This window comes from Triticum dicoccoides, chromosome 5A (genome assembly GCF_002162155.2).
Source record: "Triticum dicoccoides isolate Atlit2015 ecotype Zavitan chromosome 5A, WEW_v2.0, whole genome shotgun sequence".
Classification (NCBI taxonomy): Eukaryota; Viridiplantae; Streptophyta; class Magnoliopsida; order Poales; family Poaceae; genus Triticum; species Triticum dicoccoides.
The window spans coordinates 363,402,496-363,418,967 of record NC_041388.1 but is presented as its reverse complement, the minus strand read 5'-3'; positions in this window follow the sequence as shown (position 1 = coordinate 363,418,967).

Here is a 16,472-nt window from a genome sequence, read left to right as displayed (position 1 = left end):
GACTGTGGCATTTCTTTTAAAGCCCTTTATGTGGTGTCGCTCAGACGCCCGACTGTGGCATTTCCTTTAGAGCCCTTTATGTGGTGTCGCTAAGACGCCCGACTGTGGCATTGCTTGTTATTTGTTTCATTAATTTTTATACTACCATGTTATTGCGTTTTTATAAATAACTTGCTTGCACGCATCAGAGTTTCATTTATCTTTTGTGACTGACGACATGAGCAGAAAATATTTTTAGCACATCATTGTTATATTACACCTGTGTTCATAATGTTTGCGAGTACATTCAAAGTACTCACTGGCTTGTCCCTGCCTATTGTCTTGGCCAGATTTTCTTGCTCGGAGAGGAGCGACGCGATGCCAGCCCCGGAACCCACACAATGGAGATAGTAGCCTCGTGAAGATAGGAGTTAACCTGGTCAGCTGTTCCTGTGGGAAATGGAGCCCCATAGACACTGATGTTTCACAGACCGCTTCCGCCATCAACCACTAGAAACCGTTTGTTGTACTCACAGGCCAGAATGGTTTTGTACTACATATGTTGTATTCTTCTTGGAATTTCTGTATCAAGTTGGAGCCTCATCAGCTAACAGTAATCCTGGGGCTGATGAGCACGACGGTCTTTTTTGGAAATTTATGTCCGGAGAACCGGTCGTGACAGAATGGGGGTCCCGAGACTTGCCTGCCTGCGGCCTGCGTCGTGCCTCAAAGGGGGGCCCAGCACGGCCCATCTTCATCAACACAGACCCAAGACCCTCGCGAGGGGCCAAGCCTCACGGGGCGGATGACACAAAGCTTCCTCAGGCATGGCCTCATCAGGCTGGCTCGTGAGGAGGCGGAGTGATAAAGGAGGGGTACCTCACGAGGTGCCCGTGATGCAAGCCAGCCCGCGCAGTGTCCTCCTTTCCTCTTTGGTGCAAAGGGAGCAAGCGCAGCCGCAGAGTACCGAGGCATCAGGCAAAGGTTGCCATTTCGGTGCAACACGACCAAGACCAGAAGGACTGCAAGACAGAGGTCATCATGGAGCCCAAGACGACGTCACCACCAGAGCTTTATGCAGGCGAAGACTACTTTTGTCAGGATGGCTAGTACTAGATGTCCCCCTTCAAATTAGCCCACCATTGTTGGCTCCCTTCCCGCTCGATATTTGGGAAGACGACCAGGTCCTCTATAAATAGGACCGGCCTCCCAAAGGCAAAGGGGGAGAGAGAAAAAGAAACGAAGGGGTAGACGCAAAGGACGAAGAAGAGAAGATCGAAATCCGAGAGAGAGAGAAGGGTGACTGAACTCCCCCTAGCAGTTCGCCCCCCCAGCCAAGAACAGACCCTCACGAGGTTGTTCTTCCTTGTATTGTTCATCATCATCAGCCCAAGAGGCAATCCACCACACCACACACTGGAGTAGGGTATTACACCACAATGGTGGCCCGAACCAGGATAAACCCTATGTCTCTTGTGTCGTTCTTCCCATAGCTTATATCTTAGCGAGGCGGAGGGGTGCAGGTAGGTAGGAGGCGAAATCTCCGCGCGCACCCCAGTGTTCGAACCTCAAGGGTCTGCCGGAACCCGAAATCCGACAATGGAGAACACTAACTGCGAGCTACACTTCAAAATGAAGAACATATCCATGAAGGTGGCGGATGCCCTTGCTTTTACAAATCCCCCCGAGGCAACCTTCCATTGCAAGCTAATTCCAGCGGGCTATGCTCGTGTCTTGGTTGATGAGGTGGTGGACCAATATTCGGGGCTAGAGCTTGACATTCCTGGAGGTGACGATGAGCACACACTGGGAGAGGCCAACCATCGTATCATCCTATGGAGAAAGGATTGCATCATCTTTCGAAGGCCACCGACACCGCGTCATCCGACTCCTCGTCGAAGTACGCCACCGAGTCAGTAGATTCCCGCTCCTCCAAGTCCACCAACACGTCAGGCCACTCCTCCTCCAAGTCCGGCACAACTTCAGGCCACTCCTCCTCCAAGTCCGGCAAAGCGTCAGGCCACTCCTCCTCCAAGTCCGGCAAAGCTTCAGGCCACTCCGCCTCCAAGTCCGGCACAGTTTCAGGCCACTCCTCCTCCTCCAACTCAGCCATGTCAGCCGTCTTCGCCGCCTTGGCAATCATGGAAGAGAGCCGCCTCAGCTATGGTGCGTAGCGGTACAAGTCGAGATAGTACTGGATGTACAGGCGGAGGCAAGCGATTTCAATATGGTCCAAGCCTCGCGCCTCTTCCGCAGAGGCCTTACGACAAGTCCGAGGACAAAAACATAGCCATATCGAAGGCCGAGGTGGAAGCCCATTTTGCACCGAAACCGCCACCGCCGCCAAGGGAGAAAGTGCCTGTGGAAAAGATTGACCACTTCATTCGTACAGCTAGAGCACTAGCTCCCAAGCCTATTGACACAGACTATGAGCACCACATCAAGAAGTTAAATCGAGCACATCTACAGAAAGAGGCTAGCTCGAGCTCGAGCAAAACAGCTGGCAAAAGGAGCGGTAAAACCGTTCCCCAGCTGAGAGAACAGGCAGTGCAATCAATCCCCCCGCTTGTTGTGCCAACAACACATGCGAGTAGGCGCGCCCAATATTATTGTGGGCAAACCGTTAGCATTCCTGGGGTGGGCGATGTGGTAATAACCGAGGAGCATATTGAGCAGGCTGAAACGATCGGGATCACTGTTGGACAACTCCTCGATATCGAGCCCATGTCTCTGACTAGAGAGGAGGAAATAAAACGAAAATATGTCCGGGGCCAACCTTTGGTTGAGCCAGACGAGGTCAATAAGCTCCCAATGAGAATGTATGAATTGCATCAATGGTACATGGACATTACCAAGATTTCCAATCGAGAGTCCCTCATGGTGAATGTCAAGAAGGATCATTACTACCATGAGAAAGCTGTGACCGTTGACTATTCAGAACTATTTCAGCTATACAATCAAGACGCACTCGACAAATCTATCGTCAGTTGCTATTTTCTGTAAGTGATTTATTTCTGTAATTTAAGTCTCAAGCTAGCTGTAGTGATCATTTTGATCAATCATTACCTATAATTATCCTCACTATGTTCTTTTCTGTGGTATTATGCAGGATGAAGATTTATGAAATGAAAAAAGGTGGACGCTATGGCATTGGGTTCGTTGACCCAAATACCATTAATGAATACACAAGGAAATTAGATCCATATTACGAAAAAATTGTAGAGGAAAGCATGCTAGAGTTCTTCAAGCGCCTCAAATACAATGAAGATATACTACTTCCTTACAACTTCGAGTGAGTCACACTGTCTTGTACTACAAATTCTGTTTTTGCCTACTAGCTAGCTACATGTTTTTGCTTACATATGCCTGCTTAATTAAGACATGCAAACGTGTGTGCATGCAGATTTCACTGGATCTTGTAAATCATTAAAGTTGATGACGGACCAGTTGAAGTACTAGACTCACAACTTAAGAAAGCAAGTGACTACACCATCGTGAAGGGGATAGTCAACAGGTAATTTCAATCATTATTAACTATATCTTGGCCTATTTAATTAGTTTGTCATTTCCTGATAACAACTATTTAATAACCCATTTATTCATTTTCTTTGTCAGCGGGCAGGGCTTGGGCAAAGTTCATGAGGGCCACTCCAGGCCCATGGAAACAAAATCTGAAATGGTAATGACCCCAGGTAAGTAATTAAGTAGTACTAGCTAGCTGCCATCTCTTTAGTTATCATGCTTGATTAATTATTATCTGATCAAATTCCATTCTCGTAAAGGCCCTGAAGCAGGCGCCGGGGAATAATTAGTGTGCATACTACGTTTGCGATAACATTCGCATGATGGCGTCCGAAAGGAGCAGATCTCAAAGACAGGAGTGGGTACGTTTGTCAGAACACTATTCACAATTTTTACACCATTATCGATATCTAGTCACACAACTAATACACATGCATATTGATCTCCTTTTAACAGTTCAAAGAGGTGCGGGAGAAGCTCCTAACAGAGGACCGCATAGAAGCAATTCAAGAGGAAATAGCGGGATTTTTGCTCGACCAGGTCATAGATCCCAAAGGAGAATACTATTACCCGCTACTGCCCCCATGAACCACTTCCAATTGTTATCGTGCTCCAAAGGCACCAATTAGGCTAATGCCACTGGCTCTGAAGGCACCAAGTAGGAGAAATTGTGTGTGTGTGTATATATATATATTATGATCGGTTCTACTAGAAATTCTATTTATATATATGCATAACGTGTACAATATGTAGTATCGTAAAATACCAGCAAACGAAAAAGAATTAAATGGAAAACACAAAATTAAATGAAAAAGAAATCATAAACCCAAACCCCCCCAACCTTTTAATACCGGTTAGTGAGACCAACCGGTACTAAAGGGCTCCCTGCCCCCGAAGCTAGCTCGTGCCACGTGGTTGCCCTTTAGCACCAGTTTGTGCTGAACCAGTACTAAAGGCGGGGCCTTTAGTGCCTACACTTTAGCGCCGGTTACCAAACCGGCACTAAAGGGCCTTATGAACTGGTGCTATTGCCCGGTTCTGCACTAGTGTAGGTTCCAGAAGGGTCTCAACCCCAAGTTGCGTCGTGATCTCCACTTGCATCATTGCAATACATTCCAAGCTCTTGTGAACAAGGACATTAATGCAGAGACAGCTCAACTCACTTACGAGGAGTCTTGTACGCACACCCGTGATTTGGGTTCTTCCTCCGGTTCTACTTCACAGAAGCGCCAGATTTAGGTTCCGAACTCCGCTCTTCCACCCGGTTATACACCGAGGCCTTCTTGTGTGGCACCTCACCCAATTCAGTTACATTCTCCACCCAAGTCTATTGGTCGACCGCTTGTCAAAGCTGGTCCACGTCCTACTTCAGGGACTTGTTTCACATGCGGAGAGCCAGGACACTATGCACGTGACTGCTCTCAGACGAACTATGCTCCACCCCCGTCTGAGAAGTCTGTTGGCCGTGGTAAGCCATCACGCTAGATGATTAGTGTCAAGTCAGCTCCCACTGAACATGGATGTGTGCATCACGTCTCAGCTAAAGATGCTTCCTAAGGCACGGCCTCATCAGGCTGGCTCGCGAGGAGGCGGAGAGATCAAGGCGAGGTGCCCGTGACGCAAGCCATGACGACCAAAGGCGCCAGGCGGGCGCCGGCCCACGCAGTGTTCTCCTTTCCTCTTTGGTGCAAAGGGAGCAAGTGCAGCCACGGAGTACCGAGGCATTAGGCAGAGGTTGCCATTTCGGTGCAACAAGACCAAGACTAGGAGGACTGCAAGACGGAGGTCATCGTGGAGCCCAAGACGGCGTCACCACCAGAGCTTTGTGCAGGCGAAGACTACTTTTGTCACGATAGCTAGTACTAGCTGTCCCCCTTCAAATTAGCCCGCCATTGTTGGCCCCCTTCCCGCTCGATATTTGGGAAGAGGACCAGGGCCTCTATAAATAGGACCAGCCTCCCAGAGGCAAAGGGGGAGAGAGAAAAAGAGACGAGGGGGTATACGCAAAGGACGAAGACGAAAAGATCGAAATCCGAGAGAGAGAGAAGGTGACTGAACTCCCCCTAGCAGTTCGTCCCCCCCAGCCAAGAACAGACCCTCACGAGGTTGTTCTTCCTTGTATTATTCATCATCATCAGCCCAAGAGGCAATCCACCACACCACACACCGGAGTAGGGTATTACACCACAATGGTGGCCTGAACCAGTATAAACCCTGTGTCTCTTGTGTCGTTCTTCCCATAGCTTAGATCTTAGCGAGGCGGAGGGGTGCAGGTAGGTAAGAGGCGAAATCTCCGCGCACACCCCAGTGTTCGAACCTCAAGGGTCTGCCGGAACCCGAAATCCGACATTTGGCGCGCCAGGTAGGGGTGCGCCGGAATCCACCTTCTACCGCTTCGCACCCCGTCGCGTCATCATCGCCATGCCCAGCGGCCAGGCGGGCAACCCAGATCCATGGGCGGCGTGGCCCGCCCGCGCAGAGCCGCTCGCCTCGGGCGACCCCGTGCCCCAGGCAGCTCGCGGTCCGCAGGGCGCTGCGGGCCGCGGGCGACGCGGACAGGCTTCGACAGCTCTCACACCGCGGCAGGCGCGGTCGGTAGCAAGGGCCTCCAATCACGCCGCGACCACGACACCGTACACCCGCCAGGAGCAGGCGAACTCGAGGGCCGCGCTCACGGTGGCCCGAGAGCTACTGCAGTGCAGGCTGCTGGAGGGCGGCCGCGACGTGCTGCTGGAGCGGGTGGCAGAGCTCCTGGGCTTCGCCGCTTCGGGGGCTCACCCCTTCTGCACCCAGCTCCCATCTCAAGCCCAGGGCGGCCCGCGCGGGGGCTCCGCGCGTGCCCGCAGGCTCCAAGGCTACTCCAAAGCCAGCGAAGCTGTCAGTACCGGACCGGCGGCGGCACTGCCCCCGCTCCCAGTCCATGAAGAAGGAGGGCGCGACATGACCCACGGCCCAAGTGGACAGCCGCGCTACCACCCCATGGTGGGCGCGTCAAGCAGAGCTGCGTGGCTCGCGGAGCACCACGGCACGGCCTTCGGGATGACAGCACCAGAAGAATACGTGCCCCTCATGATGGACCAAGGACACCATCACGAGGGCGAACAAGGCTCGCCCCTCAGCCCAAGCTGGGGGGACGAGGCGCCAGAAGCTGAGCCCTTCTAGGAGTCCCGGGACAGTCCCACTGGGCACGCTGGAGGCAACAATTATGGGGTACCTCTAATTCTTCAGGAGCAGGCATACGCTAACCATGGATCGCAGGAGGTGCATGTCGCCATAGCGAGCATCTGCCCTGCTCCCGCAGTATCCTACCCCTCGGGAGGAGGGCACAGGGGGCTGCAGGAGAGGGGCCGAGATCCGGCATCACCACCGCGGTGTTCGGAGCAAGGTGTTCTCAGGAGGTAGGCCCTCCGCTGGGGAGGTGCCTCAGGGCCTACCCCCGGTGGAGGACCCGTGGTCGTTGGGGGAACCACTGGCGACCGCTCTACCCCATCGGCGGTGTCCTGGTTTCCGGTCGTTGTTGATGGCACTAGAGTGTGGCGCAAGGCGGGGCCCTCGTCTGGCGATATGAAGCAAGGCCGGTACCTGTGAAGAAGGCCCAGTGCCTGTGAAGCTCGCCGCCCCGTGAAACTCTCACATAATAATGAGTGGGGCTGTACACGCCCCGGAGTCTCAGGGGTTCCGGCCTCGGGCCCTGGGGCTGCCTCCCACGCCCAGTGGCAGCACTTAGCTCCGCGCTGGTGAGAAGACATCCAAGACTAGATTAGGTGCGGGACGCGGCCTTTTGTCTGCTTTCATTGCTTTTCCCTTTGGTTGTCGCTTTCCCCGCTGGATTCAAGTTGGATTCGAATTTGAGATTTGCGTGTGTTCGGGGAAGGGGTGCTTAGTCTTGTTCGAGCAATTTCTCGTGTTTTGGTTACCACTTCGCCTCAGCTGCCTCCCCTCATGAGCCCCTCGCGAGCCGGGTCAGGCCTAGCTTGCGCGCAGCCCAGACTGCCGCCGACGCATCCTCTCAGGAGGGTGTTTTACTGCAGATCCTACGGATTCAATCAGGGAACACTCAGGACACCACAGCCTCCCACGAGCTACCTCAGGGCCAACACGGGACAAAGGTAAACTAGCCGACTAGCGCGTCGCTTAAGCCAACCACTTGGCGCGGGCGCATGGGCAATGTAGCATCTACTAATACAATGAACATAAGTTTTACATAGGGGGCTCCCCCTACAAAATTCTCTCACCGCCATCAGGCCAAAACCTGAGTTCTATTCATGCAGGGTAAGGGAGTAGGAACGATGCACAATCAGTCAGATAAATCCCCCAATGCGTCCTCAGGAGCACCACCCGAGTCGTTGCTGGCGTTGCTGAACTCGCCATCGTTGTCCGCGTCGCCGCCAGCGGCGTCAGGACCGTTCACCACACTGCCCTCGTCGGCAGCCACGATCACGCCGTTGTTGTCTGAAGCGAAGGCCTTGATAAGAGCATCCACATTGTCTTCCACCCAGTGCGCCAGATCGTCTCGGACGGCCTGGGGGACTGGGGCGATGGCGGCGTCAAAATCAAAGTGGGGATCCATGTTCCGGAGATGGCTGAAGACGCGAGAAAAGGTGCACCCGAGTAGGGCGCGCTCCTCTCCTCCACCACATCTTTCTCGAGTTCATGGTGTCTTCCACGTCTCTTAACTTAGGCGTTGCTTCTCGGATCCCATTCGCGGAGTGGACCACGAAACTCTTGATCTCCAAGATAACCTCACTTATCGAGAGTGCCCCCTCCGCATTCTGGATCAAGCAGAGCGTGTCACTCAACGTCATAACATCAAGTTTCTCAAGGTTCAGTGGTCTCATCATTCCGAGAGAGAAGCTACCTGGGAGCATGAAGATCGTCTTCGACTTGAGTACCCCACTTTCTTTCAGCCAACTCCTGAATCTCGGGATGAGATTCTTTCAAGTGGGGGCGCGTTGTCACATCCCTAGTTCTGGTAAGACCTAGGCCAGCCTTCATGTTTGCGTCATGTTTAAATTTCATTTAAATTTGAAATGGGGATTTGTGAAACCCTCAGATTTCATTTCTGGAAATGACCCAGATAAAAATTGCTCCAGAAAGGTCCAAGAAAATGTTCATGTTACTCTCTGAAAATATTGGTCAGAGGTAAAATTCAAACAAATATTTTTAGGAGCTCATAAATATTTATTTTGGCCTTTTGGAATTAATCCACTAATTATTTGCATTGGATATATATATATATATATGTTAGATATAATATATGTCCAAAAATTATGCCAGTTGTTGAGGAGCTCTGGAATAATACCACTAGCTCCTACAAAACTTGTCATAAGAAAATAAAATAGTTAGTATTGTTCTTAAATGAAAACAAATATCAGAAAATAGAAAGGAAAAGAAAAATGAAAAAACCTTACATGGGTTACCTGCGGCCTGGCACTATGCGGCCCAGCAGGCCGGCCCAGCCAGCTGGCCGCGCCAGTCACCCCCTACCTCTCGCCAGGAGGCCAGGGGCGCCTGGTCGCCGCGCGCACGAACGCGCTGCGCCACCTCCTGCTTCTGCCGACATCTGGACGAAGGGGTAAGCTTCCCCTTCCGTCTGGATCGCGCCCACCTCCTCTATTCTTCCACCCTCCTCTCTCTCGCTCTCCCGCGAACGCCCGAGCGCCACCGTCGCCACCGCTTGCCGTTGCCGCGCCCACCGTCACGGCCTCGCCCTCACTTCGTGCCTAGACGCTCCGCGCCGTCGTCCTCGTCCTCTTCGTCAAGCCACGCTTCACCGGACGCCCCGTGGAGCCGTCACCGCCGTCTTCTTCACCTCCGGCCACCCGAGATCGCCGGCGCCGCTCCGTCGACTCCAGAGCCTCCCTCGAGCCCCCGAGCACGCCCGCCGAACCGCCGTGAGCTGTCCTCCATTTTCCCTCCGACCCCGCCGAAACGCCGAACCGCTTTGCTCCCCGCCATGGCCGTAGATCTTCGCCGCCGTTCATGTCGTCGCCAAGGCCACAGTCACCTAGGGCTGCGACCGAGCACACCATCATGCTCAGTGCAATGCCAGGAGGCCGTCGAGGCACTCCGCAGCGCTGCCGTGCCACGTAGCTCAATTCCGCCCGAACTTGCGCGCCGGCGGCCGCCTTGAGCTTCGATCCGGCGAGCTCCGGCCGTCCCCGCCTCTCCCACTTGCCCTAGAAGATGCGGACGAGCTCTGGCTCCTCACCCGTGGCCTCCGCCGCCCAAATGGTCGCCGGAAGGCAAATCTCGTGACCCTCCGCCGCGTTCTGCCTCGCCGGCGGCTAAACGCCGGCGGGATTGACCGGGTTTGACCCCGTCTGACCAGGGTTTGACCACCCTAGGTCACTGACGTCTGGGGCCAACCCCATTAACCAAACCAGTTTAGGTTTAATTTAATTTAGGATTAGCCACAGACACTGACTTGTGGACCCCACACGTCAGGTTTGACCTGGTCAGCCGCCTTTGACTTGCTGACGCAATGCTACTGTCATGCTGACGCGGTAATGGTTTTCTGGATTTAAAACAAATCAAGAAAATCCAGAAAATATTATAAACTTCTAAAATTCAGAGAAATTCAACCATAGCTCAGATTGAAATAAGTTATATATGAAAAATTATCAGAAAAATGCAATCTATCCATCTGCACCATTTTCATGCATGAAAAACCAACTTATACATGATGTATATGAGAAAACACACTTATGGCATTTAAAGGGACTTAATTTAGAGTTGCATTTGAATCTTTAGTTCAAATGGACCTCTTCCAAATAGAATGCTAAATGCATTAGCTCAAAACACGTCACATACTCATGCCATGTTCATGCATCATATTGTTGCATATGATTGTGTATTGATTGCCGACACCGTTCCTTCTCGATAGTTCCTGCTCTGGAGACCGATCCGGAGTACCTAACAGAGGAGCAGTGCCCCCCTGTTGATCTACCAGGCAAGCAAACCCCCTTGTTCATTCCGATACAATCCTACTCTGTCGCTCCTGCTCTCATTTATTGCATTAGGACAACAACGATTCAACTACTACTTTATGTTGCGGTAGTTGAACCCATTCCTATGCATGACCTGTCATTGCCATAGTAAATTGTTAAAACCCACTAGCATGTGTAGGAGTTGATTGAGCCATGTTGTGTTCCTACCATGCCATGCCTGCTATTGCTTAGAGTTATGTCAGGTCTGATTCATCAGGAATGAATTGGAGTGTTACGATATGTTCTGGTGCTGAGAGTTAAGCGTGTGAACACGTTTTGGTAAAGGTAGCGGTGAGAGGCAATGTAGGAGTACATGGTGGGTTGTCTCATTGGGACCGTCCTTAAGAACTGAGTTCTGTGTAAGTTGTCCAATGACTAGCTACTACCACACATTGGGCTCTGGGCGCTCCAAGCTCTCTCGACTTCTTAACCGCCTTGATCTCTGTCCAGGAGTTGCAAATAGTTTCTGGTGTTTGTAGGTAGTGCTATTTTTCTACCGAGTGGCACCCGGCAGGGTGGACTTGGGACAGACTAGGCACCGTGGCCCGGTGTACCAAGTGGCACCCGGATGGTGGGATCGGGAACCCTGTACACATCGTTTGGGGCCGTTTGCGAAACCCCAGCCAGATCTCCTTGCGGATGGAACCCGAATAGGTGATAAACCTGGACTAGAGTCTTGTGTGGTTACTCAGGTCGTGGCCGACACCCTCGCCAGGCTTCCGCTTGAAGGTTGCCGAGATACATGACGTGTACATGGTGATAAGGAGTGAGAGCGTGTGTGAAGAAGTATACCCCTGCAGGGTTATCATGATCTATTCGAATAGTCGTGTCCTCGGTTATGGACTTCTTGGATGCTTACGTGGTACATAGAGAACTTAGAGTGGATACTCTAAAATGCTCAACACAAGTGTGAGTGCTATGGATGGCCTTCTCGTAGGGAGACGGGAATGATTCCATAGTAGTGTATTGATGTGGTGATTAGTGGACTCGTGTGTGCTGCCTCACCTCAAAGAAGTTTCTCGTAGTCGTAGAACAGGATAGCCACTCAGTCAAAGCTGGCTTGCTGCAACTAAACCCCGCATTACCTTCTTGATACAAATGCATGTATGATAGGATCTGATGTAAGTCTTGCTGAGTACCTTTGTACTCAAGTTTGCTTTATTTATGTTTTGCAGGTGAGACATCTGTCTCACTAGTAGTACCGCTTGGACTTCAACGAGTACCTTGTTAGCTCAGCTACGATCTTGTACCTTGGGAGGGACTTGTAGATAGTCAGGCTTCTCGGCCCTTTTCTTTTGTAGTTGTCTGTACTCAGACATGTAATGCTTCCGTTGCTTGTATGCTCTGAATGATGGGTCATGAGACCTCTGTTTGTATTAATGCTATGTGGCTCTTCTGGGCCTTTATCTATATGAGTTTGCGTTATGTTGTGATGCCATGTTGTACAACACATACTTGCATGTTATGCGTATGTGTGACTTGGGATCCGACAACCTAGTTGTTTATCCTTGGTAGCCTCTCTTAGGGGGAAATGTAGTCTAGTGATTCCACCGAGCCATGGTAGTCCGCTACAGCCCAGTTTACCCAGAGTCCTGCTAGCCCAGCACTACTGCTCCGGAACACTTAGACTGGTCAGCATGTGATTCACTTCGTTCCTATGTCTGTCCCTTCGGGGAAATGTCACGTGGTGACATCCGGAGTCCTTTTAGCCTAGTGCTACAGCCCGGATTGGCACGCTGCTGACCGACATGCTCGATGTTGATTCATGTATGCCTGTCCCCGTAAGTTAGTGCCACTTTGGGTTCATGACTAGTCATGTCGGCCCGGGTTCTCTGTCATATGGATGCTAGCGATACAATCATATACGTGAGCCAAAAGGCGCAAACAGTCCCGGGCCATGGTAAGGCGACACCCGTGGGAATACCGTGCATGAGGCCCTAAAATGATATGAGGTGTTACATGCTAGATCGGTGTGACTTAGAATCGGGGTCCCGACAGTCACCTACGAAGAAAGAGACGCGGTGTGCTCCCTCGAGAACGCCTTCCAGGATGCATAAATCGAAGACCCTAACAACGCTGGTGCGCAGTACCCTCCTGAGGCCAACCCCAAGAAGAAGAAGCAGCTACTCCGCTCTGGGCCTCACGAGAGCGGCAACTCTAGCGGCGCCACCCTCAGGATCGGCACCCGCGCCTGGGGCGGCTCCCTCCCTCACATAGGGAGGCGCACCCGGTGCCCTCCTCTGGCAGGGCTCGGGGACTCTCTTCTGGAGGGCCTCAGACCTAGCCAACATCACGAGGGAGGCGCTCGAGCACCACATGGAGGCGTGCTTCATGGCACATTTCCCTCAGGAGGGCACCGAGCGAGGAGCGCCTGGCGCTCAGGAGTTCATCGTCAAGGCCACTCAGGAGCTTCAGGAAGCAAGAGTCATACCCGGTGACCGCCATCCACCTGGTGCTGCTCCCCACCCAGGCGAGGGTGGTGAGCTGCGCGTCTGCATCAACATCTTAGGGCTCAACAGGGCCGCATCTCATGAAGGCTTCTGGCCTTCGCGCACTAGCCAGTGCGAGGGTCCACCTCACAGCTACGTTCGCATGCCGTTCGGCCTACCAAGCGTGGCTGCCGGCTTCCAGCGCAATCTGCAGAGCATCCTGGCAGGTGAGGAGGCCAGGCACCTGATACGTCTCCAACGTAGCTACTTTTCCAAACACTTCTGCCCTTGTTTTGGATTCTAACTTGCATGATTTGAATGGAACTAACCCGGACTGACGCTGTTTTCAGCAGAATTACCATGGTGTTATTTATGTGCAGGAGCAAATGTTCTCGGAATGACCTGAAACTTCACGGACCCACTTTTCAGAAAATAAGAAAAATACCTGCAAAAGATGAAGGCCAGGGGGGGCACCACCTCTCCACGAGGGTGGGGGCGCGCCTGCCCCCCTAGGGCACGCCCCCCTACCTCATGGGCCCCCTGTTGCCTCTCTGACTCCAACTCCAACTCCATATATTGAGTTTCAGGGAGAAAAAAATCAAGGAGAAGAAATCGTCATGTTTTACGATACGGAGCTGCCGCCAAGCCCTAAAACCTCTCGGGAGGCTTGATCTAGAGTCTGTTCGGGGCTCCGGAGAGGGGAATCCGTCGCCACCGTCATCATCAACCATCCTCCATCACCAATTTCATGATGCTCACCGCCGTGTGTGAGTAATTCCATTGTAGGCTTGCTGGACGGTGATGGGTTGGATGGAATCTATCATGTAATCGAGTTAGTTTTGTTAGGGTTTGATCCCTAGTGTCCATTATGTTCTGAGATTGATGTTGCTATGACTTTGCTATCCTTAATGCTTGTCACTAGGGCCCGAGTGCCATGATTTCAGATCTGAACCTATTATGTTTTCATCAATATATGAGTGTTCTTGATCCTATCTTGCAAGTCTATAGTCACCTATTATGTGTTATGATCTGTTAACCCCGAAGTGACAATAATTGGGATACTTACCGGAGATGACCGTAGTTTGAGGAGTTCATGTATTCACTATGTGTTAATGCTTTGTTTCGGTTCTCTATTCAAAGGAGGCCTTAGTATCCCTTAGTTTCTATAAGGACCCCGCTGCCATGGGGGGATAGAACAAAAGATGTCATGCAAGTTCTTTTCCATCAACACGTATGACTATATTCAGAATACATGCCTACATTATATCAATGAACTGGAGCTAGTTCTGTGTCAACCTAGGTTATGACTTTTACATGATGAACCACATCCAGCATAATTCTCCATCACTGATCCATTGCCTACGAGCTTTCCATATATTGTTCTTCGCTTATTTACTTTCCCGTTGCTATTGCTATCAAAACTACGAAATACCAAAAACATTGCTTTTACTACTGTTACCTTTTGTTACCGTTACCACTACTATCATATTACTTTCTACTAAATACTTTGCTGGAGATATTAAGTTTCCAGGTGTGGTTGAATTGACATCTCAGCTGCTAATACTTCAGAATATTCTTTGGCTCCCCTTGTGTCAAATCAATAAATTTGGGTTCAATACTCTACCCTCGAAAACTGTTGCGATCCCCTATAGTTGTGGGTTATCAGAACCATGCAGTCCTGGTGGAGATGGAGACGGTCCTCAGGAGGCCACCTGAGCATCCAGAACCTCCCGAGGCTCAGGGTCTCGACGGCTCGTGAGGAGCGACTTCTTAGCCACGTGTCTTCAGCTACCCCAACACTCCTTCGACAACCAAACCAGGTGACATTTTTCCAAGTCCATTTAGCTAGGAGCGCCCCCTGGGCTGTATCATTCCCAGGCTGCATGGGTCTGTCCCTACGGCATGTATCCATTTGCATCTTTAGTTCACCCTGCTGGGGGCGCCCCTCGGGCTGCATCATCCCCAGGCCGCTTGGGTCTGACCCAGTGGCATGTATCGTCCTCACATTTACCTAAGCTAGTTTGCTTTTCATGCATGATCTATCTATGGTTATCACCTGCTTGATTGTCACCCACCATGGGAGCCGCGCGTCGATCGTCTTTCTTCAGGATTCTTCGCATAAGAAGGCTAGGCACGGCTTCCGTGCTCAGGCTCGTCCCTGCAGCGTCGATAAATCCAACGGCTGAGCTCTGTCTGGCGGGCCGGCCCCATTCACATCACCTCCTGGGGGCGTTGGTGCTTGGCCTTCTCGTGAAATAACATTAGGAAATTCATTTGACGCAGGTTGTCTAACCATCTCGCAGGAATGCCACAGCCATCAAGAACCAAGATCAGGCACAACCCGCCTTGACGTAGGGCCTCGTGAGTCCTGCGCTAGCTCACGAGTGCCTAGACGCACCTGGTCTAGCTCTACCATGCTAGCCACGTGCCACGACGGGGCTGTACACGCCTCGGGGGTTCTCCGCAGTAGGGAGTCCCCTTCCACGTACTAGTGACGGATCGGCAGTCACCATGGCAATTCGTGCCCCTCCTCGCGCTAACTTGCAGGAACCTCTTGAGGACTACAGCATGTGGTACCGCAGGCTCTCCCTCTTCTTCCTTGCGATTCGCTTGCACGTTAAAAGGGGTGCACCTGAGCACCGCGACTCGGGAGCTCTTACTGGATCTCCAGCCCTCACCCCCTGGTGTTGGCGTTCTGGGAACAGGGGTCCCCAGACTTGCCTGCCTGCGGCCTGCGGCGCGGCTCAAAGGGGGGCCCATGGCGGCCCATCTTCACCAACACAAACCCAAGACCCTCGCGAGGGGCCAAGCCTCGCGGGGCGGACGATGCGGAGCTTCCTCAGGCACGGCCCCGTCAGGCTGGCTCATGAGGAGGCGGAGAGATCAAGGCAGGGTACCTCACGAGGTGCCCGTGACGCAAGCCATGACGACCGAGGGCGCCAGGCGGGTGCCAGCCCACGCAGTGTCCTCCTTCCCTCTTTGGTGCAAGGGGGGCAAGCGCAGCCGTGGAGTACCGAGGCATCAGGCAAAGGTTGCCATTTCAGTGCAACGAGACCAAGACCAGGAGGACTTCGAGACGGAGGTCACCGTGGAGCCCAAGACGGCGTCATCACCAGAGCTTTGCGCAGGCGAAGACTACTTTTGTCAGGATAGCTAGTACTAGTTGTCCCCTTTCAAATTAGCCCGCCATTGTTGGCTCCCTTCCCGCTCGATATTTGGGAAGAGGACCAGGGCCTCTATAAATAGGACCAGCCACCCACATCGGGGGGGCACCGAAGACAGAGGGCAAAAGAAAGAGAGAGAGAGAGAGAGAGAGAGAGAGAGAGAGAGAGAGAGAGAGAGAGAGAGAGAGAGAGAAGGGCGACTGAGCTCCTCCCAGCAGTTCATCGCCCCAGCCAAGAACAGACCCTCGCGAGGCTGTTCTTCCTTGTATTGTTCATCATCATCAGCCCAAGAGGCAATCCACCATGCCACACACTGGAGTAGGGTATTACACCACAACGGTGGCCCGAACCAGTATAAACCCTGTGTCTCTTGTGTTGTTCTTTCCATA